Raw genomic sequence first — 26,221 nt, 5'->3', positions numbered from 1 at the left:
CGAATCGCGCAGGGGGCTTCGACAAGGTGATGGTCTATCCTGCATGATGTTCAACGTGGCGCTAGAAGGTGTTATTCGACGAGCGGTGGGCGAAATGCGGGGCACGATTTTCAACAGATCCAGTCAACTTATCTGCTTTGCCGATTACATTGATATAGTCGGCAGATCATCTGCGGCGGTGGAGGAAATCTACCGCAAACTGAAACGCGAAGCAGGAAGGATTGGGTTGATAATACGTCCAAGACAAAGTACATGCTGGCCTGCGGATCCGAGACCGACCGAACCCGCTTGTCCAGTAATAACAAGGTCACGATCGACGGCGACGAGCTGGAGATAGTCGAAGACTTTGTCTATCTCGGCTCACTGGTGACCGCAGACAATGGAACCAGCCGTGAGATCCGGAGGCGAATTATCAGCGGAAGTCGTGCCTACTATGGACTCCACAAGCAACTGCGGTCGAGAAGACTTAGCCCTCGCACGAAGTGTAACCTGTATACGACGCTTATTAGACCGGTTGTTCTCTACGGGCACGAGACATGGATATTGCTCGAGGAGGACCTGCGTACACTTGGAGTATTTGAACGACGAGTGTTAAGAACCATCTTTGGCGGCGTACAGGAGAACGAAGTGTGGAGGCGAAGGATGAACCACGAGCTCGCGCGACTCTACGGCGAACCCAGTATCCAGAAGGTGGTGAAAGCTGGCCGGATACGCTGGGCGGGACATGTTGCGAGAATGCCGGACGACTGTCCTGCAAAACAGGTGTTCGCTACGAATCCGGTAGGAACAAGACGAGCAGGGGCGCAACCAGCGAGGTGGTTAGACCAAGTGAAGCGTGATCTGGCGAACGTGGGATGCCCGAGAAATTAGAGAACGGTTGCCATGGACCGAGTGAATTTTAGGAATTATGTTCGTCAAGTTAAATATGTCGTGAGACGGAATACTATGTAAATAAAAATAAACTCGCCGCAGGCGGTCGAGGAACGCATCGTATGAGGCCCGCAGGTGATTTTGTGGTATTTTATCCCAGGCCCTCCACACCTTCATGTTTCTTAGAGCAGACTTCGGCATTTAACATACTCCAAACAGCGAAGTCCATAGGGTTCAGGTCTGGCGAACTCGCCGGCCACTCGGAACTCGAAATGAACCCTGTAAAATGTTGCGCAATCCAAAGTTGGGTTTTCTTCGTTTTGTGAGCCGGCGCCGAGTCCTGTTGGAAAACTCAATCTCTGGAACCAAAATGTCGACTTTCCCACGGTTAGACAACATTCTGTAGAACTAGTTCACGATATGTATTTTGGTTGATCTTCACTCCGTCAGGGACGAAATCCAGCGGAGTCCGGCAATCACGGGTGATTCCGGCCCGAACCATCACCGATGCTGGGTTTTGTCGCCGGGTGGCCGTCAGCAAGTCGTGATCTGTCTGGCAACAAAACTCTGTCGTTCTGCTTATTCACGAACTGCTGTGCGGCGAAGAGTTACTCGTCGGTAAACACAATATTCTTCATGTTTCTGCTTCACTGTAAGGTCTTGAACCTCCTTTTGGACCTTGTAGGGCTTGGTCTGAAGTTTATCTTTCAGGATCCGACGGAGACTTCGATCAGATATGTTGTGATCATCTGCCAATTTAGTGGCACTACGACGAGGATTTCTCTGAAGGCGCTTATTGACGATCTTCGCCATGGCAGGTGTCACCACAGTAGGTCGGCGTCCCCCACCAAACCGTTTTTCGGCACTTCCGGTCTCCAGGTATCTTTTAACTGTACGGTATACAAAACTTCTGCACACACTTATATCGGACAGCTCACGAACTATGTCATTCTGTCGCTTGCCAGCTAGGAACAAAGCAACAACAGCGCTACGTTTCTGTTAGAGAACCATTTTTCCGGATAACACCTGATTACAAAAGCAACAATGCTAGCTAGACTTAATGTAAACAAAGCGACGAGGGGTCGTTCAAAACTGTTTCGTGTGCAACGAAATAATTACTGTTGAAGTAATGTAGCAGTTCAATTGCCGGACCCTGTAAACACGTGGTTTTGTTTACATCTTCCCGAACAGTCCCTTGAGAGAAAGGTTATTCGTCCAAAAATTGATGAGGGTATTTTGATCGGATGTTTAAAATTTAATAAATTTTCAGTTTAATATAATACAAAAATTTACCGCTGATGAGAAACTATCAATTTTGAGAATTCGATTTCGAATATATACTTTCAACAACCAATAAAATCAATGGTGAGGATGTTTTAAGCAATATCCAAATATAGTTTATAATCTTATGTGCAGGCTTCTATAAGAATTTTCAACATAGTTGTTGCCATTATTGAAAGATTTACAAAGATATGAATGATCAACATTTCCAACTTTGAAACTACTGTTCCTGTTTTGGCACTGAACTGGTTCCTATAAAAATACCCATGAAAAGCTTGGTTTTTCGAGAAAAAAGAAAAAAAAACTTCACTTTAGTTTATTTGCCTAAACCTAACAAAAATGTTGGAAATGTTCAATATGAGTTCTTGGCTATGCCCCGATTGAGGATTCGCACCTTAATTGATGAATTGTTGGTATTGACACAAAGTTTAGGTGATGTAAGGTCTAAAAATGGAACATCAGGATCGGTGTCCTATTTCTGGATCGTTTCCAATTTTTCCGAATTTTCCATTGATTTAGTTATCTTTTAAAAAATAGGTAGTATAGATTATGTTCATCAATTTGGCTTGGACGTTTGAAACACTTGATTTTTTCTTATTCGCTCCCATTTCAAGGCTGTCTGTTTTAGCACTGAAGAGAAGGTACATTTGTAAATACTTTGAAAATTTTAGCTTAGCTTAGCATTATTGATTACTCACATCCACCTTTAATCGTTTAACCTGTAAGGCTCTATTAAAATAAAAAAAAAATCTGAAGGCTTATTGCTTTTTCTGAATAGTTTTTATTATTTGCACTTCAAATTACACCATTGCAGGCGAGGTTCAGTAGAGAAAGTTCCACATAGCCAATCATTGAATGTCAATGAAGGCACCAGCCACGTCCTAGTAGTAAATGGGTAGATTGGAAAAAAGAGAAAGGGATGAAAGATCTATTTTGTACTCAATGACCGAAGCTACCTCTGCATCCTAGAAAAATAATTTTGGTTTGGTTTTTTATCAATAGTAATCTTCAAAATTACTTTTGAATTCTAATAAAAATTCATCTTTGTAATAATTTATATTAATGTTTATGAAAAAACCCCAATAGCTACGACAAAGAAAAAAAGTTACGAAAAGAGATTTTTTGACGTATAATTTTGAACCTAGTTTTCCAAATATGTATATTAGAGTAGCCCAAATGAACCGACTTTTGAAAAAGTTTTGCGCTGCTGGCTAAAATTGATCCTAGGTTAAGGTTGCCAGAATTTTTTCAGCACGTATCCGGGCCGGGAAATTCCAAGCAATTTTATATAAAAACCTGGCAAAATCCGGGCATTCCATTTCAAAATTGACGACGAAAAACCGAGCTATATCTGGGCAAATTAGGTCAAAACCCTGAAATCACTAAACAAAAATGAAGAAAAAAATTGAGAATAAATTTTGTCATCCAAATCCATCGACAGTTTTAAAATCTTATTCAAGGCTTCTGAAAAACCTTTCATGATTATTTTTATAAAACTTGCTCAAAAAATTTCGTTTTGGAGGCATAAGTAAAACAAAATTTAACAATATAATTTGTTTTTTTTTCTCTGTTTGATTAGCCAAAAACATGCCGGGTATTTTTCGATGAAATCCGGGCAACCGGGCCGAGCTGGACTGTACTCAAATTTTGGATTAAATATCCTGGCAAACCCAGATAAAACCGGGCAATCTGGCAACCTTATTTTAGGGTCTAGTTCAAACTCCTGTGTCAAATTGGGAGAAATCTTTAGAATGGTTAGAAAAAAAATGGCTGAAACCAGAATATCGCCCTTAAAAAAGTTATCCCATTTTTTAACCTTATAACTTTTTTAATATTAACTCTAATTGAAATGCAGTCTTCGGATGAAATATTTGCCATTGGTTAGGTTTTAATAAAAACCGGGGGCCGAAGGTATTGATGAAAAAGTAGCTTTTCATGTTCCTCCCTAAATCAAAATCCCATACAATCTTCAGTCACCCCTTCACGTGGTCCGATCTGCCCCAAATTTGGCATGGAAATTTCTACAAAACCTATGATCAATTTTAGCCTGCAGGGCATAACATTTTATAGGTTTTAAATTTTTCATACAAATTTAGGGTATTCTAATGTATTTTTTTCCCAATTCACCTTAGACCATATCTGAAAACATTAGCTGTTGATGACAACTTTGCAATACATTTAAAAAAGTTTAAAGCAAATATTTGGAATCATCTAGTAAAATATCAATTGTTCATCTCATTAAAATTATTAGAAAACATTGAATACGAAAAGAAACTATTTATCCTGTGAAGATCAATAAAGAGTATGTTTTTAATCATTGTCAAATTATATTTTCAAAGTTTCTTATTACGCCTTTTACATTTTTTTCTCAGACAGATTTTATAGCTAGGTCATAATATTATTTTTAAAAAGAAAATTTCGTAAAATGTTAGAAATGTTAGGATAAAAGAGTTATGATATTCTAAAGAAAGAATCAGACAATAGGAAAATCAATGATTAAATCAAACGAACTCTCTTTATCTCGAACACCCTCTCCCCACTCTCCTCATAAACGCCGATTTTGAATTTGAACAAGAACTTCGGAATGGTACGGAAAAATAAATTAAAATGTTCACGCTACTGAATGTGCATCGCTAATCGTGGCAATAAAACAGTATTTAGAACACATCGATTCCTTAAAATGTAAAGGATTAATTTGAAAGAAAAGAAACACTTAGCTTCGGTTTATTTAATTCTTCTAATAAATTTGTAAAAAGAAGTTCGTTGAGACGTCCGCAGTTTGGAATCACTTTGCCTACCCCGGTCTGGGGAACAACAACTCACAACATACGCCCCACTCGCACTAGGACATTCCAAGAAGAGCTGTATCGGAATTCGAGAGCCTAAAAGGTTTAAGCTTGTCTATTTGTGGAAACTGCCCTGTGTAAATATTCCACTAGTTACTAAACAACATGATTTTAAATGTTGAAAATTTCATAAAAATGATTTTTTATGGCAAAAAAACGGTATGATAGGATTGAGGAAGAATAAGAGTTCATTGTTTCATTGATTCACTCCAATTTATTGGTACCGATTGAACCGAAAATAAAGATTCCATTTTGTTCTTCTATTTCAGGTGACGTTAACAAAGCGGATCGATTGACAAATACAAACAATAAACCTAAATAGTAGGAGCTTATAATCCCTATCTATGCCTACTGAGGAGCAGAACGACCGTATTTTATTGCATCACAGTAGGCCGACCGGTGGTAAAATTCGAAGAGCACACCGACTGGAAGGACGCTACAATGACGTCAAAACAACGCTCGACGGCCTACTAGAATCGAAACCAGACGGCGGCGTAATCCATAGGACCATTTTTACACGAAACGCATCAAAGACAACCGGAAGCAGAAGCAGAAGCAAAACTATCCCTCGAGTCCTCCTCTAGATATCTAAGCTTCCCAATTTCTCTAAACCTAGTATCGCAATATCAGCTGAGACCATCTTGCCTGACGTTCTCCACTTTTTGGATCGAATTAGATACACTTCTTTTGGCAAAGGAAGGCAAGTGTTTCGAAACGCACAAAACAAAGGTTAGCTTTCTACCTTAGGAACACACTTACACATCAACCATCAACGTATGAAACAGCTAAAGGACCACCGGAGTAAGCTGATCAGAATGTTGACCCGTCGGAATTGGCTGCTACGGTGCAGCATCCTGATCAATGTGGCGGTGCTGCTGTACCTGTGCAGCCATCTGCTGATCGGGGGCGGAAACTTTGCCCTCGGCCCTGCCTATATCATATCGGCCGATACGGACACAACGATTGCGGCTGCGGCGTCTGGCGGCGGCTATCGGGGGCACTTGCCGGCCAAGGTTGCCCAGCAGTTGAGGCAAGAGGAGCGGCTCGAGGAGCTGCTGGAATCGTCCCAGCAGCTTGCCCAGCAGCAGCAGCAACAGCAACAGGCCCAGAATCAGCAGCAGCATCAGCACAACAATGTGGTGGTGAAGATTCAGGAAAACGGGGTGAGTGTCCCATTTTAAGTAGCTAATGTAGCTTTAAAACAGTACAGGAGAATTTAATATAAATCCTGGGTCTTGAATATTCCTTAATCCAGGTTGGAAAATTATGTTCAGGATTTTGATTACAGTAGAATTCATGTTTTGATTTCGAAAATTCAAGACAAATGACTAGACTCTTCGATAAAAAATCGAAATCTTAATGGGTTCAAATGGACTAATGATTATTTTTTGGGATTCAGGTATTTTCGACTTCTAGGTACTCGAATTAACTACTTGTGTACACCCAATAGCAAAAATATGTCAACATCCTACGAGCCCGTTAAGACATGATTGCCAAATTTGTCACAATAATTACCGTGCAGTGTTTAATCTGACCAACAACAGTTCATCAACTTAGGGAGTACAAATATCTTCCTCGGCTTAACTGTGAAAGAGTCACGTAAAAGTGCTTAATGCATTCCGCATTTGGAAATCTCTTAGCTCTGTGGCGCATTAAATCAACTGCCGAATAAAGCGGCAAAACATTCAAAAATGCATCACTCTCGAGTCTCGTCCAATTGAGGTCGACCGGACTATCTTCTTACCTTTCAGAGGTGGGACTGTTCCTCAAATGCACTGGGGATGAATTTTGGAAGTACGTGGTCCATCTTCTACCATCGTCTTCAGTTGAGATGCTGCTGTGAGAAGCAAGCAAAAAACGAATGTGGCACGGAAATGCAAATTCAAACGCTTCTTTGTGCCAATCATTTCAGCATTATTAATCAGCCGAATTTCGATGGGACTGTCAATACGGAAATGTGGTGCATGCTTGATAATCCACTTTAAAAGAAGCCAGGCGCGAAGATGATGATGATTAAGACGTTTTTTCCTAGGATGAAGATTGACGTGTAAAGTAAACGAGTATTGAATTTCTTTGATGATTCATTTATGCCACTGAAACGGCTTGAGTTAAATACTGTCTATGAATTTTAAATTTAAGAATTGAAAATTTTAGCTGTCACATGAAATTTAGTGAGAGAAGTTTACTAAAGCTATTTGATTTTAAAATTGAAAGGTAGGATTATCCCTCAAGCTGGTAAATTTAGGATTTTACGAAAAACACAACCAGTTCGAATTGTTGGCGCAATGCTGCTAACTAAAATAAATAACAGCAGTCACACATAGAGTGTTTGCTTCTCTCAAATATTTTCTGGGTCCGCAGAGTGCTAAAGTTTTTCGATTGTGATCTACTGATAGATATGAACATTACCGGGCAAATGCTGATATGTCCTCAAACATTAAATGCTCGAATTTCGAATGCCTTTGTACCCCGGTTCTGGTCATCAACCTTAATGTAGCGTTATTAAATAATTTCTCTTGATTTGAATCATTGATTAAATAAAAACAACGTTTATAGGACATCTTTTGAAGCTAACTCTTTCAATAGAATAAATGGTTAACATCGTCAAAAATTAAATTAGATACCCTTGTGGATTTTTCTGGTAATTAACATGACCAATAAAAATATACTAAAGAACAATAACAAGCGGAATAAACACACAAATTCGAAAAGAGTCATCATGTACACTGGATTCTTTTGTCAACGATCTTATTTTAAAGGATTTTTCTTAAAACGATTTTTTCTGAATATGACGATTTTCAAACATGTCAAAAAAAGATCCTTAACGCCTTCACACTCCTACTCTTTTCCAAAACAGTCCTCCTGGGTAGTCAATTGATTCGACCGGGAAAATCGGGTTAACCGGAAAAACCCGGGAATTGAAAATCGCACCGATAAAACTGGGAAAAAATCGTGAACCTAGTTAGCCCCAAAACCGGAAAAATCAATAAAGGAAACCAAAAATTCAGTTTAAGTTCCAAGATTGGGGATCAACCCAAAATTCAGAAACATTATTAAAATTTCCAAGTTTCCAAAAAACGACACAAGAATTAATCAAAATAGAAAGGAACATAAAACAAAAAAAGAGACTAAACCGAGACACTAATGGGGTTAAAATGAGACAACAACTAGATTAATCTGCCGCAGCCCGTGGCTTCAAATCTTCGGTCATGAGATCGAATCCCGGTCACGGCATACATTGGGTTGGTGGTTTTAGCATTTGTAAGATGCTAGCCATCATATCCATGAGATGTACGATTAGAGTTAAGTTAAAAGGAATCTCTTCGAGGAAACATCAAGTTTCATTGAAATCCTGTATGTGTTTGTGATCGTTTCAAACTGAGACAAAAATCACAGGACAAAAAGAAATCACACAAAAGTAAGAAAAATGCGAGTTAAAAATCAAACAAAAATGAGACAAAAGGAGATAAAACAAAAACTTTTAGAAAAATGACATAATTTACAAAAAAGAGAGAATAAAATGTCAACTAGAGAAAATAAGATAAGAATAAGACAAAGATCAATCAAAAACTACAAACATGAAAAAATTAAAAAATTACAAAAATGATATAAATGATAAATGAGTCATAAATGAGATAAAAATTAGGCAAAAATGACACAAAATAATGCAAATACGAGACTAAATTGAGTCAAAAATGAGATAAAAATGAGACAAAATAAGAAAAACATTTGATAATGTTTGATAATGAGACAAATATGAGAAAAAAAATAGAAAAAATTAAAAAAAAAATGAGGCAAAAAAGAGACAAAATTTGACAAAAATTGAAAAAAATAAGTCAAGATGAGACAAAAAAGAGTCAAAAACGAGACTGAAATGAGAAACAAATGTGACATAAATGAGACAAAAATGAGACAAAAATGAGACAAAAAAAAGTCAGAAATGGAACAAAAATGAGACAAAATGAGACAAAATGAGACTAAATGAGACTAAATGAGACAAAAATAAGACAAATAAAGTGTTAAAAATGAGAAAAAATTGAAACAAAAATAATACAAACGTTTGACAAGAATAGAAAAAAATGAGACAATAAGAGATTATTCCAGATAATTGAACAAATTGACTAACAACAAAAAAATGACAAAATAGAGAGAACGAAATGTTTAGTTCCAATGAGATAAAAATGAAACGAAACTTTAAACAAAAAAATTAAAAAAGACAAAAATGTCAAAAATGATACAAAAATATGACAAAATTCAGACAAAAATGAGACAAAAATAAGACAGAAATTAGGCAAAAATTTGGACAAACATTTTACGAAAATGAGAAAACAATGAAATAAAATTATACAAAAATGTGATAAAAATTACACAAAAATGAAACAAAAAACCCACAAAAGGATCCATAAATTAGACGAAAAAAAACAATGATGAGACAAACAATCAAACATAAATTAGTAAATAATGAGACAAAAAAGAGACAAAATGAGACAAAAATGAACCAGAAATTATACAAAAATGAAACAAATTGAGACAAATAAAGTGTCAAAAATGAGACAAAATTTAGACAAAATTATTACAAACATTTGACAAACATGCGACAAAAATAGAAAAAAATGAGACAAAAGCAGATGGTTCCAAATATTTGAGCAAATTGACATAACGAACCAAAAATCACAAAACAACAAAAAATTACAAACTAGAGAGAACGAAATGTTTAAATCCAATGAGATAAAAATGAGGCAAATAACAAACAAAAATTTCAAAAAAAAAAAAAAAATTAAAATGCCCAAAAATGATACAAACATATGACAAAAATCTGACAAAAATGAGACAAAAATTAAGACAAACATTATACGAATATGAGAAAACAATCAAACAAAATTACACAAAAATTTGATGTAAATTAGATAAAATGAAACAGAAAAGTGACAAACAATGATGAGACCAAAATAAGACAAAAACAATACAACAATGAGTCGAAAATAAGATAAAAATTGAACAAAAATGTGACACAAAAATGAGTCAAGAATGAGACAAAAATGAGACAGAAATAAGAGAAAAAATTAAAGAAATAGGACAAAAATGAGACAAAACTGGGTCAAAAATGAATCTATTGAACTTATCAGTTCGAAAAAATGTGTTAAAAAAGTATCATTAGTTCTGACCTCTCTTCAATTGCCTGTAAATTGAAAAATAAATTACTAATTTTACTGGAACCTAGAGGTCAAAACTGCCTCGAAGAATGAGTTGAGAAATTCAGAAAGTCTCTTCAAATTTGTTCAAGTATCGCACATCAATAGAATAATTAAATAAAAACTATCAATCATATAAAAACCAAAGAAAGCAAAGTTCAATTTTGAATCCAGAACTCTTTGTTGCAAATTTGGAAATATAAAGAGATGCAAATATTTGACAAAAATAAGACAAAATACTACAAAAATAGAAAAAAATGGGACAAACATGAGACAAAATTGAGACAAAACGAAGCAAAATTAAGACAAAAATAAAACAAACATTTGGAAAAAATTAAACAAAAATTTGACAAAAATGAGACCAAAATTGAAAAAATAAAACAAAAATAAGTCAAGATGAGACAAAAATGAATCAGAAACGCGACTAAAATGAGACATAAATGCGGCATAAATAAGACAATAATGAGACAAAAATAAGTCCGGAATGGAACAAAAATGAGACAAAATGAGACAAATATAAGATAAAAAAGTGTCAAAACTGAGCCAAAATTGATACAAAAATAAAACAAACATTTAACTAAAATGAGACAAAAGTAGAAAAAATGAGACAAAAGAAGATGGTTCCAGATATTTGAGTAAACTGAGATAACCCAAAATGACAAAACAACAAAAAATTACAAAATAGAGAGAACGAAATCTTTTAATCCTATGAGATAAAAATGAGACAAATAACAAACAAAACTTTCGAAAATATTAAAAATTGACAAAAATGTCAAAAATGGTGAATAAATTTGACAAAAATCAGACAAAAATTGGAAAAAATAAGACAAAAATTTGAACAAACATTTTTCGAAAATGAGAAAACAATCAAACACAATTATACATAAATGTGATAAAAAAAAATAAAATGAATAAAAAAGTAACAAAAGGATTAGACGAAAAAAAAACAATGATGAGACAAAAATCAGACAAAGATGAGTTAAACATGGGACAAAAATAATACAACAATGAGTCAAAATGAGACACTTATTGATCAAAAATGAGACACCAAAATTAAACAGAAATTAGACAAAAATGAGACAGAAACAAGACAAAAATTGAAAAAAATAGGACAAAAATGAAATTATTGAATTCATCAGTTCGAAAAAATGTTTAAAAAAAGTATCATTAGTTCTGATCTCTCTTCAATTGCCTGTAAATTGAAAACTAAATTACTAATTTTACCGGAACCTAGAGTTCGTAACTGCCTCGGAGAATAAGTTGAAAAATTCAGAAAGTCTCTTAAAATTTGTTCGCGTATCGCGAATTAACAAAACAAAAATCAATCATATACAAACCAAGAAAGCAAAGTTCCATTTTGAATCCAGAGTTCTTTGTTGCAAATTTGGAAATGTAAAAAGATGCAAATATTTGACAAAAATGAGACAATATAAGACAAAAATAGACCAAAATGGGACAAACATGAGACAAAATTGAAGCAAAAATGAAACAAAATGAAGACAAAAAAAAACAAACATTTGACAAAAAAATTAGAAAAAAATTTGACAAATTGAGACAAAAATTAAAACAAAAATAAGTCAAGATGAGACAAATGAGTCAAAAACGCGACTAAAATGAGACTTAAATGCGGCATAAATAAGAAAATAATGAGATAAAAATAATACACAAATGAGACAAAATTCAGTCGAAAATAAGTCAGAAATGGAACCCAACTGAGACAAATTGAGACAAAAAAAAAGACAAACAAAGCGTCAAAAATAAGACAAAATTGAGACAAAAATAATACAAACATTTGACAAAAAGACAACAAAAACTAGTGAAAAATAAGGCAAAATGAGATAATCCTAGATATTTGCGCAAATTGCCATAACTAACTTAAAATGACAAACCAAAAAAAAAAAAAAAATTACAAAATAGAAAGAACAAAATGTTTAAACCAAATGAGATAAAAATGAGACAAATATCAAAAAATAATTTCAAAAAATTAAAAATTTACAAAATTTCCAAAAATGATACCAAAATATAAGAAAAATCAGACAAAAATTTGAACAAACATTTAACGAAAATGAGACAACAATAAAACAAAATTGGACAAAAATGAGATAAAAATTAGACAAAAATGAGCCAAAAAACGACAAAATGATCAATAATAAGACGAAAAAAACAATGATGTGACAAAAATCAGACAAAAATGAGATAAAAATGAGACAAAAATAAAACAACAATGAGTCGAAACTGAGAAAAAATTTATCAAAAATGAGACACAAAAATGAGACTAAAATGAAACAGAAATAAGACAAAAATTTAAAGAAATAGGACAAAAATGAGACAAAAATGAAACAAAATCAGAATGATGATCATGATCAGAGCTCTCTTCCTGTAAATTGAAAACTATATTACTAATTCAGAAATTCAGAAAGTTTCTTAAAATTTGTTCAAGTATCGCACATTAATAGAATAATTAGCAAAAACTATCAATCATATAAAAACCAAGGAAAGCAAAGTTCAATTTTGAATCTAGAACTCTTTTTGACAAATTTGGAAATGTAAAAAGAAGATGTATAGGTATTATATTTTTCCAGTAGTAGTGTTTTTCGTACCTCAATATTGATAAATTTGACAACGCTGAAAATTTGCTCAGTATAAAAGGAAACCATCTTCTTTCAAACGCACTGTTTGGAATAAAAAAACCATCACGGGGTCCAGGTCTTTTTTTTCAAGTTGTGCTTTCAAAATTAAATTTTTTCGATTGCTGGTCATCATATGTTTTCCAGAAAATTTTAAATTACACTTTTTAAAGCTTGAATATGTAAAGATTTCTATGAAAATTTGTAAAAATTTGGAATGAACTGGTTTCTAACCTGATCCGTCAAGAATATTGAAATAAAATTTAGAAAATTGTAGTGGAAGTTTTTTCCTTTTTTGAGGATTCTAGGGTTACTTTTTGTAATTTTTAGCAACATTTTAGAACATTTCTGAGATACTTTAATCGAATTAATTGTTAATGGGCAGTTCCATGCATCGCAGTCTGTACAACGGTTTTTACACAATGTGACATATGTGTTTTGATAAACACAGATATTTTTTAGAAAATTCGAATTGAAGAGGTCAAATTCTTCGAGTTGTCGCCCGTGAGAAGGTTCCAACCAGATTTCATTTGGTTTTTTCAGGTGAACTCTTGTAAAATAATATGATTTTGCGAAAATTCTGCTTCTGTGGTAAAAATAATTGATCATTACATGTCTGAAAAAAGTGTGCAAAGCTAAAAAAGAGATTTTATGATAAATACTAGCACACGGGAGTTTTAAGGACAAACAATTGATTCCAATTATGCTTTTTCGAGACAGGGGTCAGCAAAAGTGGCAGGGGTCAGCAATATTGGTGTAAAGGGTCAGCAAAAGGGGTCGTCCATATTTACTTGTGGTTTAAAGATACGGGCGATTATATGGGTGTAAAAAATAATTCACGGGGATTTTTTCAGGTGAGACGAATTGATCCGTATTGTGAAATTTTAGTTAAAAGATCATGCACAGGATCGATGAGTTTGGGGGTGGTTTTCCAACTTTTCAATAAAAATACTGTTTAGAAAAAGTACTTTTTGTTCAGTGTAGTGAATATTTTACTTTGTTAAGAAAACATTATCCTATTTTATCACATTTTTATGATTGCTTGCGAAACGAAGTTCGTACGGGATCAGCTAGTGGTTTATATGGACGACCCCTTTGGCTGGCCTCTGACTCCGCATTTAATACCTGGAATCGATTGCTCGTCACCCAAAATTCCAATGTGCAAATTTTCATCTCAATCTGATGTATAATAACGCCAATATCGCAAAAATATTAAGCAGTTGATATGGACGACCCCTTTTGCCGACCCCTGATCCAAAAGTGAATACCTGAAACCAATTGGTTATCTCTCAAAACCCTCATGTGCAAATTTTCATCTCAATCCGACGAAAAATAACGTCAATATCGCGAAAACAATATTTGTCTTCTATGGACGACCCCCTTCAGAAGGGGTCATCAAAAAATCTGAAAACATTTTTCATCCTTCCTGGTCCTAATGAGTATCCATGCCAATTTTCAGCTCTCTAGCTCTAAAGACGACTGAGTCTATAGAGGACAAACAAACAAACCCACAGAAATTGCTTTTTATCTATTTAGATAAAAAGCAATTTCTGTATGTTTGTTTGTTTGTTTGTTTGTTTGTTTGTTTGTTTGTTTGTTTGTTTGTTTGTCCTCTATAGACTCAGCCGTCTTAAGAGCTAGAGAGCTGAAATTTGGCATGGATACTCATTAGGACCAGGAAGGATGAAAAATGTTTTCAGATTTTTTGATGACCCCTTCTGATGGGGGTCGTCCATACAAGACAAATATTGTTTTCACGATATTGACGTTATTTTTCGTCGGATTGTGTTGAAAATTTGCACATGAGTGTGTTGAAAGACGAGCAATCGATTTCAGGTGTCATATTTTGTATAAGGGGACAGCCAAAGGGGTCGTCCATATTACCTGTTCGCTGTTTTTGCGATATTGACGTTACTATACATTGTTTTCAGATGAAAATTGGTACACGATAGTTTTGAGTGACGTGCAATCGATTTGAGGTATCCAATTTAGTGTTAGGGGCCGGCAAAAGGGGTCGTCCATATTAAATTTTCAGTATCTTAGTGATATTGTCGTTTTAATACATCGGATTGGGATGAAAATTTGCACATAGGAGTTATTAGGGACAAATAACTGATTTCACTTATCCAAACTAAAATCAGGGGTCGGCCAAAGGGGTCGTCCATGTTAACTATTCACTGTTGATGCAATATTGTCGTTTTTATACATTCAGACGAAAATTGGTACACGAGGGTTTTGAGAGATGAGCAATGGATTTCAGGTATTCAATTCAGTTTAAGGGGCCGGCAAAGAGGGTCGTCCATATAAACCTTTCAATATTTTTGCATTATCGACGTTATTATACATCGGTTTGGGATGAAAATTTCCACACGGTAGTTTTCAGGGACGGACAATCGATCTCAGATATCAAATATTTTGCCAGGGGTCGACGAAAGGAGTCGTCCATATAAATTAATTTTTCACTATTTTTAGCAACATTGACGTTATTATACAATGGATTGCTTTGAAAATTTGCACCCGGGAGTTTTGAGGGAAGGGCAATAGATTTCAGATATCAAAGTTTATATAAAAGCCCTCGAAAGGGGTTTAGCTTTTTGGCAATAATTGCGTTGTTATGCAATGATTTAGTCGAAATTTAAACGCGTGGTTTTTGATTCCTGATTTCATATTTAGAAGCAGACGACAGACGAAGTGATCGTCCAATATTTTTGCAATTATTACTTAACAATGAATCTGGAAAATGCTTGGCAATTGACTTTCATACAAACTGCTCATGACATATTCCAAGTTGAAAGCGAAACGGAGTTCGTATGGGATCAGCTAGTATGTTTATATAGATAGGTACACGATATTAACACCTTCATTTTCTTCATAGAAAGTTTTCAACACGCGTTTATAGCTGAATGGATTCTAAATGGTCAAAGCCTTATTACCACGTGGCTATCATAGCACCCTTTGTTGAAATTTTCTAGCTTTTTAAAACGAATTTTTAATGAATTTCCTGAGTGATTTTCGGAACATTGGAAAAGTACATCAATGTAACAATCACATGTGGAATAAAATCGGTTCAACCACAGCTAGACCCGCAATTGGCGAAAGTCGATTCTGAATGTATGAAGAAATATTTTCTAAGTGTATTGGCGATGTAATCGATGTTGAGAATTTTTTTAGATGTGCAGACCAGTGTGAGCCAAGGAAATTGTTTGCAATAAATTGTAAACAATATATTGGATTCACACTGCTCTTCTGGATTAATCGATAGTTATGTTGAGTTGCAATTGATTTAAATTTATCGATATCGTGAGGAGCATTTCATTACGCAGTCTGGAGAAGAGAGCTCAACTAGAAACAAAGCTATCATTAATGATTTCCTGCAGCGTTCAACGCAGTGCTGCAGAAGCAAGCAATGTAATCAATAATTCATCCCTTGGTGTTGTTTGGCATGTAGATAATTCTTCAGGCAATCGATCTGTCGTCTGCATCGAAATTGCATTGCTGGTAAATTAATTATAGGTGTCTGCGAATTTGCTGCTGTATGTCGTACTCAGTCGAGTACGTGAACCCCATTCGATGACCTTCGAATTGATTGCGTTTCATTTTCTTCAACTTCCACAGATCAGCGTCCAAGAGGTTCCGCAGGTTCCACAATTGGGTCAATCCCAGCAGCAGCAGCAGCAACAGCAAGACCGGATGCTTCTGGAGGCCGCTGCCGGAGGTCGGGATGTAGATAATTCTAATAGTAACGTAGAGGATAGTCGATTCGATGTGCCAATAGACGAAACCCTGGGTAACAGTAATCAGAACGTGAACGGTGGTGGTCCAAAGATGGCGCCATCTGGTGGTGGACCTGAGATCCTTTACCAGGATGGGTCCCTCATGACAGGACCAAACGGAGCGGGAGCTGGTCTCCTGAACGTTAGTGATATCTTTTCGACCACAGCGTCGATCGATCTCGAAATGAAATTGAGGTGAGCGTTTAAATCTTTTAAATTAGGAACTCCGACCTTAAAACACTACGGACTTAATTACTTACCTCTGAAATTGATGGTTCGATATCGGAGATTGATTGTCGCTGTTTTTTGCGCTTCTCCTCCTGCCAGGTCGCTATTGAACTGTCACGATCGTGACTACGAGCCGTACATCGGCCAGCGGGGTGATTTCTGGGTGCTCAAGAACTACGTCCGTGCAGAGCATGGGGAGCTGAGGTGTCACGAGACCATCACCTACACCACGCACGCCGACTACACGTTCCTCGATAATCTGATACCACTGGTCGAAAGGTACGTCAAGTGAAGTTTAATCAACAACATCGTAGGTATTAAGAAAAACGAAAACAAAAACAAAAACACAGTGGGCCATGTGATGTGGGGCTGCAACGCTGCCTCAAGGTCAGGGTTCGTCGCTTGCTTTGTTTATGACTTGGCCTGATGGCAAAAATGATGTTGATGATGATCGTGATGATAGGGAGTCACATACTTCCAATTTTTTTATCGTCGTTGAACTTTTTTATGAGATCATCAAATTAATTTAAATGTGAGATGGGCCCTGGTTTAAATTTGCTTGAAGGTTTGGGATACTGAGGGGTCTTCCTTTTCTTTCTTGATTAGCTTAATTTCGGGGGTTTTCAGAAATCTCTAGAATGGGTCGTCCCACCTTAGGAGGGTTACTTCAGGTCGAGACAATGACTAATTCTACGAAAATATCAATTTAATTACATTGACCAGACGCTTGGCGCCAATTTTATATTGTGGGAACATTTTACGCCTTCAAAAACACAAAAAATGTACTAAATACGACTTCAATTAGGAATAAACTCTATAAATTATTTCAAGGATTTAAACAATATTTTGTCTAAGTAACTGCGAGGAATTTTATGATCATCTAATAAAATGTACCAAAATACTAAGAAGATCGAGGATTTAGGACATTCTTACTCTACATGTTTTTATTGGAATAATTAATTGACAAAAATGACAAAAACGACAAAAATGACAAAAATGACAAAAACGACACAAATGACAAAAATGACAAAAATGACAAAAATGACAAAAATGACAAAAATGACAAAAATGACAAAAATGACAAAAATGACAAAAATGACAAAAATGACAAAAATGACAAAAATGACAAAAATGACAAAAATGACAAAAATGACAAAAATGACAAAAATGACAAAAATGACAAAAATGACAAAAATGACAAAAATGACAAAAATGACAAAAATGACAAAAATGACAAAAATGACAAAAATGACAAAAATGACAAAAATGACAAAAATGACAAAAATGACAAAAATGACAAAAATGACAAAAATGACAAAAATGACAAAAATGACAAAAATGACAAAAATGACAAAAATGACAAAAATGACAAAAATGACAAAAATGACAAAAATGACAAAAATGACAAAAATGACAAAAATGACAAAAATGACAAAAATGACAAAAATGACAAAAATGACAAAAATGACAAAAATGACAAAAATGACAAAAATGACAAAAATGACAAAAATGACAAAAATGACAAAAATGACAAAAATGACAAAAATGACAAAAATGACAAAAATGACAAAAATGACAAAAATGACAAAAATGACAAAAATGACAAAAATGACAAAAATGACAAAAATGACAAAAATGACAAAAATGACAAAAATGACAAAAATGACAAAAATGACAAAAATGACAAAAATGACAAAAATGACAAAAATGACAAAAATGACAAAAATGACAAAAATGACAAAAATGACAAAAATGACAAAAATGACAAAAATGACAAAAATGACAAAAATGACAAAAATGACAAAAATGACAAAAATGACAAAAATGACAAAAATGACAAAAATGACAAAAATGACAAAAATGACAAAAATGACAAAAATGACAAAAATGACAAAAATGACAAAAATGACAAAAATGACAAAAATGACAAAAATGACAAAAATGACAGAAATGACATAAATGACAAAAATGACAAAAATGACAAAAATGACAAAAATGACAAAAATGACAAAAATGACAAAAATGACAAAAATGACAAAAATGACAAAAATGACAAAAATGACAAAAATGACAAAAATGACAAAAATGACAAAAATGACAAAAATGACAAAAATGACAAAAATGACAAAAATGACAAAAATGACAAAAATGACAAAAATGACAAAAATGACAAAAATGACAAAAATGACAAAAATGACAAAAATGACAAAAATGACAAAAATGACAAAAATGACAAAAATGACAAAAATGACAAAAATGACAAAAATGACAAAAATGACGGAAATGACAAAAATGACGGAAATGACAAAAATGACAAAAATGACAAAAATGACGGAAATGACAAAAATGACAAAAATGACAAAAATGACAAAAATGACAAAAATGACAAAAATGACAAAAATGACAAAAATGACAAAAATGACAAAAATGACAAAAATGACAAAAATGACAAAAATGACAAAAATGACAAAAATGACAAAAATGACAAAAATGACAAAAATGACAAAAATGACAAAAATGACAAAAATGACAAAAATGACAAAAATGACAAAAATGACAAAAATGACAAAAATGACAAAAATGACAAAAATGACAAAAATGACAAAAATGACAAAAATGACAAAAATGACAAAAATGACAAAAATGACAAAAATGACAAAAATGACAAAAATGACAAAAATGACAAAAATGACAAAAATGACAAAAATGACAAAAATGACAAAAATGACAAAAATGACAAAAATGACAAAAATGACAAAAATGACAAAAATGACAAAAATGACAAAAATGACAAAAATGACAAAAATGACAAAAATGACGGAAATGACGGAAATGACAAAAATGACAAAAATGACAAAAATGACAAAAATGACAAAAATGACAAAAATGACAAAAATGACAAAAATGACAAAAAGACAAAAATGACAAAAATGACAAAAATGACAAAAATGACAAAAATGACAAAAATGACAAAAATGACAAAAATGACAAAAATGACAAAAATGACAAAAATGACAAAAATGACAAAAATGACAAAAATGACAAAAATGACAAAAATGACAAAAATGACAAAAATGACAAAAATGACAAAAATGACAAAAATGACAAAAATGACAAAAATGACAAAAATGACAAAAATGACAAAAATGACAAAAATGACAAAAATGACAAAAATGACAAAAATGACAAAAATGACAAAAATGACAAAAATGACAAAAATGACAAAAATGACAAAAATGACAAAAATGACAAAAATGACAAAAATGACAAAAATGACAAAAATGACAAAAATGACAAAAATGACAAAAATGACAAAAATGACAAAAATGACAAAAATGACAAAAATGACAAAAATGACAAAAACGACAAAAATGACAAAAATGACAAAAATGACAAAAATGACAAAAATGACAAAAATGACAAAAATGACAAAAATGACAAAAATGACAAAAATGACAAAAATGACAAAAATGACAAAAATGACAAAAATGACAAAAATGACAAAAATGACAAAAATGACAAAAATGACAAAAATGACAAAAATGACAAAAATGACAAAAATGACAAAAATGACAAAAATGACAAAAATGACAAAAATGACAAAAATGACAAAAATGACAAAAATGACAAAAATGACAAAAATGACAAAAATGACAAAAATGACAAAAATGACAAAAATGACAAAAATGACAAAAATGACAAAAATGACAAAAATGACAAAAATGACAAAAATGACAAAAATGACAAAAATGACAAAAATGACAAAAATGACAAAAATGACAAAAATGACAAAAATGACAAAAATGACAAAAATGACAAAAATGACAAAAATGACAAAAATGACAAAAATGACAAAAATGACAAAAAATGACAAAAATGACAAAAATGACAAAAATGACAAAAATGACAAAAATGACAAAAATGACAAAAATGACAAAAATGACAAAAATGACAAAAATGACAAAAATGACAAAAATGACAAAAATGACAAAAATGACAAAAATGACAAAAATGACAAAAATGACAAAAATGACAAAAATGACAAAAATGACAAAAATGACAAAAATGACAAAAATGACAAAAATGACAAAAATGACAAAAATGACAAAAATGACAAAAATGACAAAAATGACAAAAATGACAAAAATGACAAAAATGACAAAAATGACAAAAATGACAAAAATGACAAAAATGACAAAAATGACAAAAATGACAAAAATGACAAAAATGACAAAAATGACAAAAATGACAAAAATGACAAAAATGACAAAAATGACAAAAATGACAAAAATGACAAAAATGACAAAAATGACAAAAATGACAAAAATGACAAAAATGACAAAAATGACAAAAATGACAAAAATGACAAAAATGACAAAAATGACAAAAATGACAAAAATGACAAAAATGACAAAAATGACAAAAATGACAAAAATGACAGAAATGACAAAAATGACAAAAATGACAAAAATGACAAAAATGACAAAAATGACAAAAATGATAAAAGCGACAAAACTGCGAAAAATAACAAAAATTACATAAATGGCAAAAATGATAAAAATGACAAAAATGACAAAAATGACAAAAATGACAAAAATGACAAAAATGACAAAAATGACAAAAATGACAAAAATGACAAAAATGACAAAAATGACAAAAATGACAAAAATGACAAAAATGACAAAAATGACAAAAATGACAAAAATGACAAAAATGACAAAAATGACAAAAATGACAAAAATGACAAAAATGACAAAAATGACAAAAATGACAAAAATGACAAAAATGACAAAAATGACAAAAATGACAAAAATGACAAAAATGACAAAAATGACAAAAATGACAAAAATGACAAAAATGACAAAAATGACAAAAATGACAAAAATGACAAAAATGACAAAAATGACAAAAATGACAAAAATGACAAAAATGACAAAAATGACAAAAATGACAAAAATGACAAAAATGACAAAAATGACAAAAATGACAGAAATGACAAAAATGACAGAAATGACAAAATTTACCAAAACAACAAAAATGATTGAAATGGCACAAATGAATAAAAAATATGACAAAATCTACAAAAATTGATTTTATTTTATGATTATAATTTTATAATAAAATAATTAAGTAGTCTTTTCTGTTGTGAGCCTACTTGGTTGAATGATTCAACTGAATCAAAGCAATCGAAAGATTTCGATGGCTTTAAAATAATTAAATTATCATATTTGCAAAAATGTTCATCTTCGAAGCCTCAGAAAAAAAAATTTCATATTGTTGTTCGTTCTGAACAAATTGTAAATACAAAAGTTGTTCATGATAACAAAATATAACATCCATGCAATCTTTGGAACTCTATACTTTCCAGAAATTTCATGACAAATATAAAAGAATTAATTTGACAATTTTTTGAACTTACGAATAACGGAATTAAAAATTTCTTAGAAAGCTCACTTCCCTTCTTAAACCTTACACATAAATGCATTAAGTGCGTTTGTTCTACTATCGCAGGTTTTTTTTTCCAATTGAAGCACAGATTTATCATTCATAAATAAAATATAAAATAAACGAAAAGCCACCAGAAATAGAAAATATATTTTAAGGACAAAAAAAAAATTAAATCCATTCAAAATCAATTGATTGAAGGGACTACGTTTTGAAAAAAAAATTACTGAGCCAGATAATTCTGGAACGTACAACCATTTTTTAGCTAACTACTCTTGAATATCTGAGATTCTCAAATGTATTGAAAATTTGGAGATTTCCATGTGATTTCCAGAAAACATTCATTCTTTTTAATATACGTATACTCATTATTACGGAAAGAAATCACCAAGTAATCTTTGATAGTCGTTGATCGATTCAACTTTCCAGTCAGCTCTTGACGGATTCCCGCTCTACACAGCGCCTAAGGAAAACGCCTAAGGAAAAACGATGCTCAAAGTCTTTACTTCGCCGAGGAAGACTGTTACTTTCCTGACGATGATTTTCAACGATTGACACATTTGGAAGTACGATATTTCATGTTTTGAATCAATTTAACCATTAAAATATATGTATAAAAAAAAAATTTACCCGACGGAAGGAAAATTATACCTGTCCGTCTCAAACGAATCATGGCCTGCTTTCCGGGGAAAAAATTGTTTCTACAGTGTTAATAAAGAACCTTTTTGTTGTCTGATACTTCCAATATTTTGCATTATTAGACACTCAGGATTCATTTAAATAAAAAAAGTCGCTAAACGAGGTATCAATGATATTTTAGCAGAACTAAAATTTGGTACAAATTTTAGCATAATTTTGGCATTTTTTCATGATGGTTGCTAGCAAAATTTAGGTATAATTTTACTAAAACGGTTTTTCTGATATGCAAACATTATTTTTGTTGAGATTTTTTAATTGCTTCAAATGAATACAAAACAGTGTGCTATTTTTCTCACGCTGAGTTTTTGGGTGGCTATAGAATGTCGCCTATATGATAACTTGTCTTAAACTTGGGGCAATGAAGACCTCTAATTATGCTTATCGGGGTATTCTTACCTTTCGAACAACTATTCCGTTTCATTTGGAGGAACTTTAGACAAACAACAACTTCTGGAGAATTGGTAGAATGGCTCAGATTTTATGGCAGCTAGTGATTCATGTAAAAAACACATCTAGGAACAAGATCGCTAATCTAGGAAAAAAGAATCGATTAACCCTTGGACTGCAACATTGAACATCTTCATTACAGGTGGAACGCCCCGGTCAGTTTGGCGATGCACGCGCCCGGGCACCGACTTCATGCCCACCGTCGGCGCGATCAAGTATCTGCGAGACTGCCTGCCCGAGAGCCATCTAGTTCGTCAGTTTGTCACCTTTCATATTTATTTTAGTAGTAAAACATGATTCCAAAAGTTGTAAGTATACCTGTAAAAGTGGATCGGTTGATTGGAAGACTAACTTCGGGCTTTTTTTTCCCTCCGTTCCTCTCGTTCACAGGTTTCCTAAATACGACAAAGTATTAGAACCGCCGTACAACTGCTCGCAGCATCGCCCTTCTATAACATGTCGAGTGGGCAGCTGTACAAGACGCAGAAGAAGCTGCTGTATCCGGTGAACGTGGGCCGGAACATTGCCCGGGACGCGGCGATGACCCACTTCATCCTAGCTAGCGATATCGAATTGTACCCGAATCCGGGCCCTGGTGCACAAGTTCCTAGAGATGATCGTGCGAAACGAGCCGGTACTGCAGCGGAAAAATCCGAGGTGAGATTAACCCTTTTTTTTGATAAAAGTTTCAGCTTCTCATTTAGAATATATTAAAAAACCTAGTAGACTCCTTCTATGATTGAAATTTCAATCTAGACCACGTGTTTTAAAATATTTTTTTATTCACAGGGTCTTTCCGCTGTCGATTTTTGAGGTGGACAGCAGCTCGCCGGTGCCGCGGGACAAAACGGAGCTGCAGGAGCTGCTGCGGCAGGGCAAGGGCCATCTCGTTCCACAAGCGAGTGTGCTCCAGCTGTCACGGGGTGCCCAAGTCGAAGGAGTGGATCGCAGCCAATGAAACTGACGGTGAGGAAGATTAATTTTAAAATTTGCGAAAAGATTGTTTAAAAGATTTTTTTTTCTTATTTTTTTAGATTTGGGAGTGTTCCACATAGGAAAGCGGGTGGGATACTTTATCCACTGGAGCCGATCTACATCGGAACCCACGCAGATCCACACTACGATGAGCGGTTAAGTTGGGAGGGAAAGAGTGATAAAATGACGCAGGTCAGTTGGGGTACTTTGGTTTCCTTTTCGATTAGTTTTCAATAAGTTTCTTTCAATTCGTAGGGTTACGGCGCTCTGCGTGTTGGATTACGACTTCCACATCCTGGACAATGCCTTCCTGGTGCACAAACCGGGCATCAAGGTGCTGAAGAAGGATCCGAAGCGGGCCATGCTGGCCGCCAAGACCAATCAGCTGATCAAGAAGATCATCTACCCGGAGCTGCAGATCATGTACGGTTCCCGGAAGGGCTGCGCCGTATAGTTGAAGGGGAAACTCCCTGCGGCCCAATAGTATAAGGGGAATGGCAATGGCAGAGGTGGTGGCAGCGACAGGAGGACTGACGACAAGATGATCTCCGGTGACATCCGGATTGCCAACGCCGATGCCGACGCCGCCCTCTGCCACTGCTGGTGGTGGTGGTGGTTCTAGAGCAGGTGGTGGGATGCTTTCTGCCGTCGCTTCCCCTCCGAATCCGATCCTGGCCGGGGCCGGATTTCTGGTGACCTTCCTCGAGCAGCGCCCGCACGTAGGCAGCCGACGGAAGAAGGGAAAACGTAAGGGTTACGTCAGACGGCGGAAGTAAATCTAGCGATAAGACGTGTAAGTATGTGTACGTATGTATGTACTGTGTGCTAAGCTAAGTCGCATTTTACGATAATCAGGACAAAAAGCGTTTGAGCAAAGGATAATAAGACGGGTGCGAGAGGTTTTGTACATTATTGTTTGAACGAGAAAAATTGCATGCGACCAGAATATTGAACGCAATAAGGCTTAGATCAGTAAGAAAAGAACGGTGATATGAAAAAATTACTGTCTTAAATATACTCCTTAGACTAAAACAATGCTAAACTATTGTAAGATAAAGCAAAAAAAAAAAAACAAACAAGAAAAACAAATTGGCTGTTTTGGTTAACGCAGATAAAGTAAAGTAGTGACACAGTATCGATGTGATACACAATTTTTTGTAATTTTTGTCAGTGGTAGAAATTTTTTCCACAACCGAGAGATAATTCACACACGAAAAAAAAAAACATTTGAATCCTTAAAACGAGGCAAAATAAAAGTTAAAAAATGTTGGCAACGCTGAAGCTAACACAAGTAAATCACACAAACACGAATGATGTAGTGATGAATATTTTATAAATCACTTTTACACCTTAAACAAAAAAAAATCAAGTAAAATCAACAACGTTATCACAAATTGTGGAAAGTCAACATGTAAACGAAAAAGAAAAAAAAAAACTAAAAGAATTTGAAACACACTAAACGCAACATTAAATTTTTAATGGAAAATGAGAAGCACATTGATCAGCAGGACTGTTGAGATGAATATCAAAAACATTATGTCGAAGAATTAAAGAAAATTTCTTTTAATTTTGACATTTTAAAATTTTTCATTAATAATGTTTTTTTTTTGTTTAAACTTTTTTTTTTTGTTAAAACTAAATTTGGATTGAAATTTAGGAATCAGATAAAAAAAAGATATTTTGAATGACATTATTTTTACGTATCCAACGTTTCGATCCTTAAAGGATCTTAATCAGGAACTAAAATTTGTAAAAATAGAGTTGTTCTTACTGAAAAAACTGAGACTGAAAGCCGAAAATCAACTTACTAAAAGTAAACTGAACAGTCACAAAAAAGA

The 26,221-nt window shown here is 33.8% G+C and overlaps 1 pseudogene; it reads left to right on the top strand.

Annotated features, from left to right (window-relative positions):
* The first annotated feature begins 5,289 nt into the window (after positions 1-5,289).
* LOC129761025 (beta-1,4-glucuronyltransferase 1-like) lies at positions 5,290-24,967 on the top strand (annotated as a pseudogene).
* The last annotated feature ends 1,254 nt before the right edge of the window (positions 24,968-26,221 follow it).

The sequence above is a fragment of the Uranotaenia lowii genome, unplaced genomic scaffold, assembly GCF_029784155.1.
Source record: "Uranotaenia lowii strain MFRU-FL unplaced genomic scaffold, ASM2978415v1 HiC_scaffold_99, whole genome shotgun sequence".
Taxonomy (NCBI): Eukaryota; Metazoa; Arthropoda; class Insecta; order Diptera; family Culicidae; genus Uranotaenia; species Uranotaenia lowii.
This window is presented reverse-complemented; position numbering and strand designations above follow the sequence as displayed.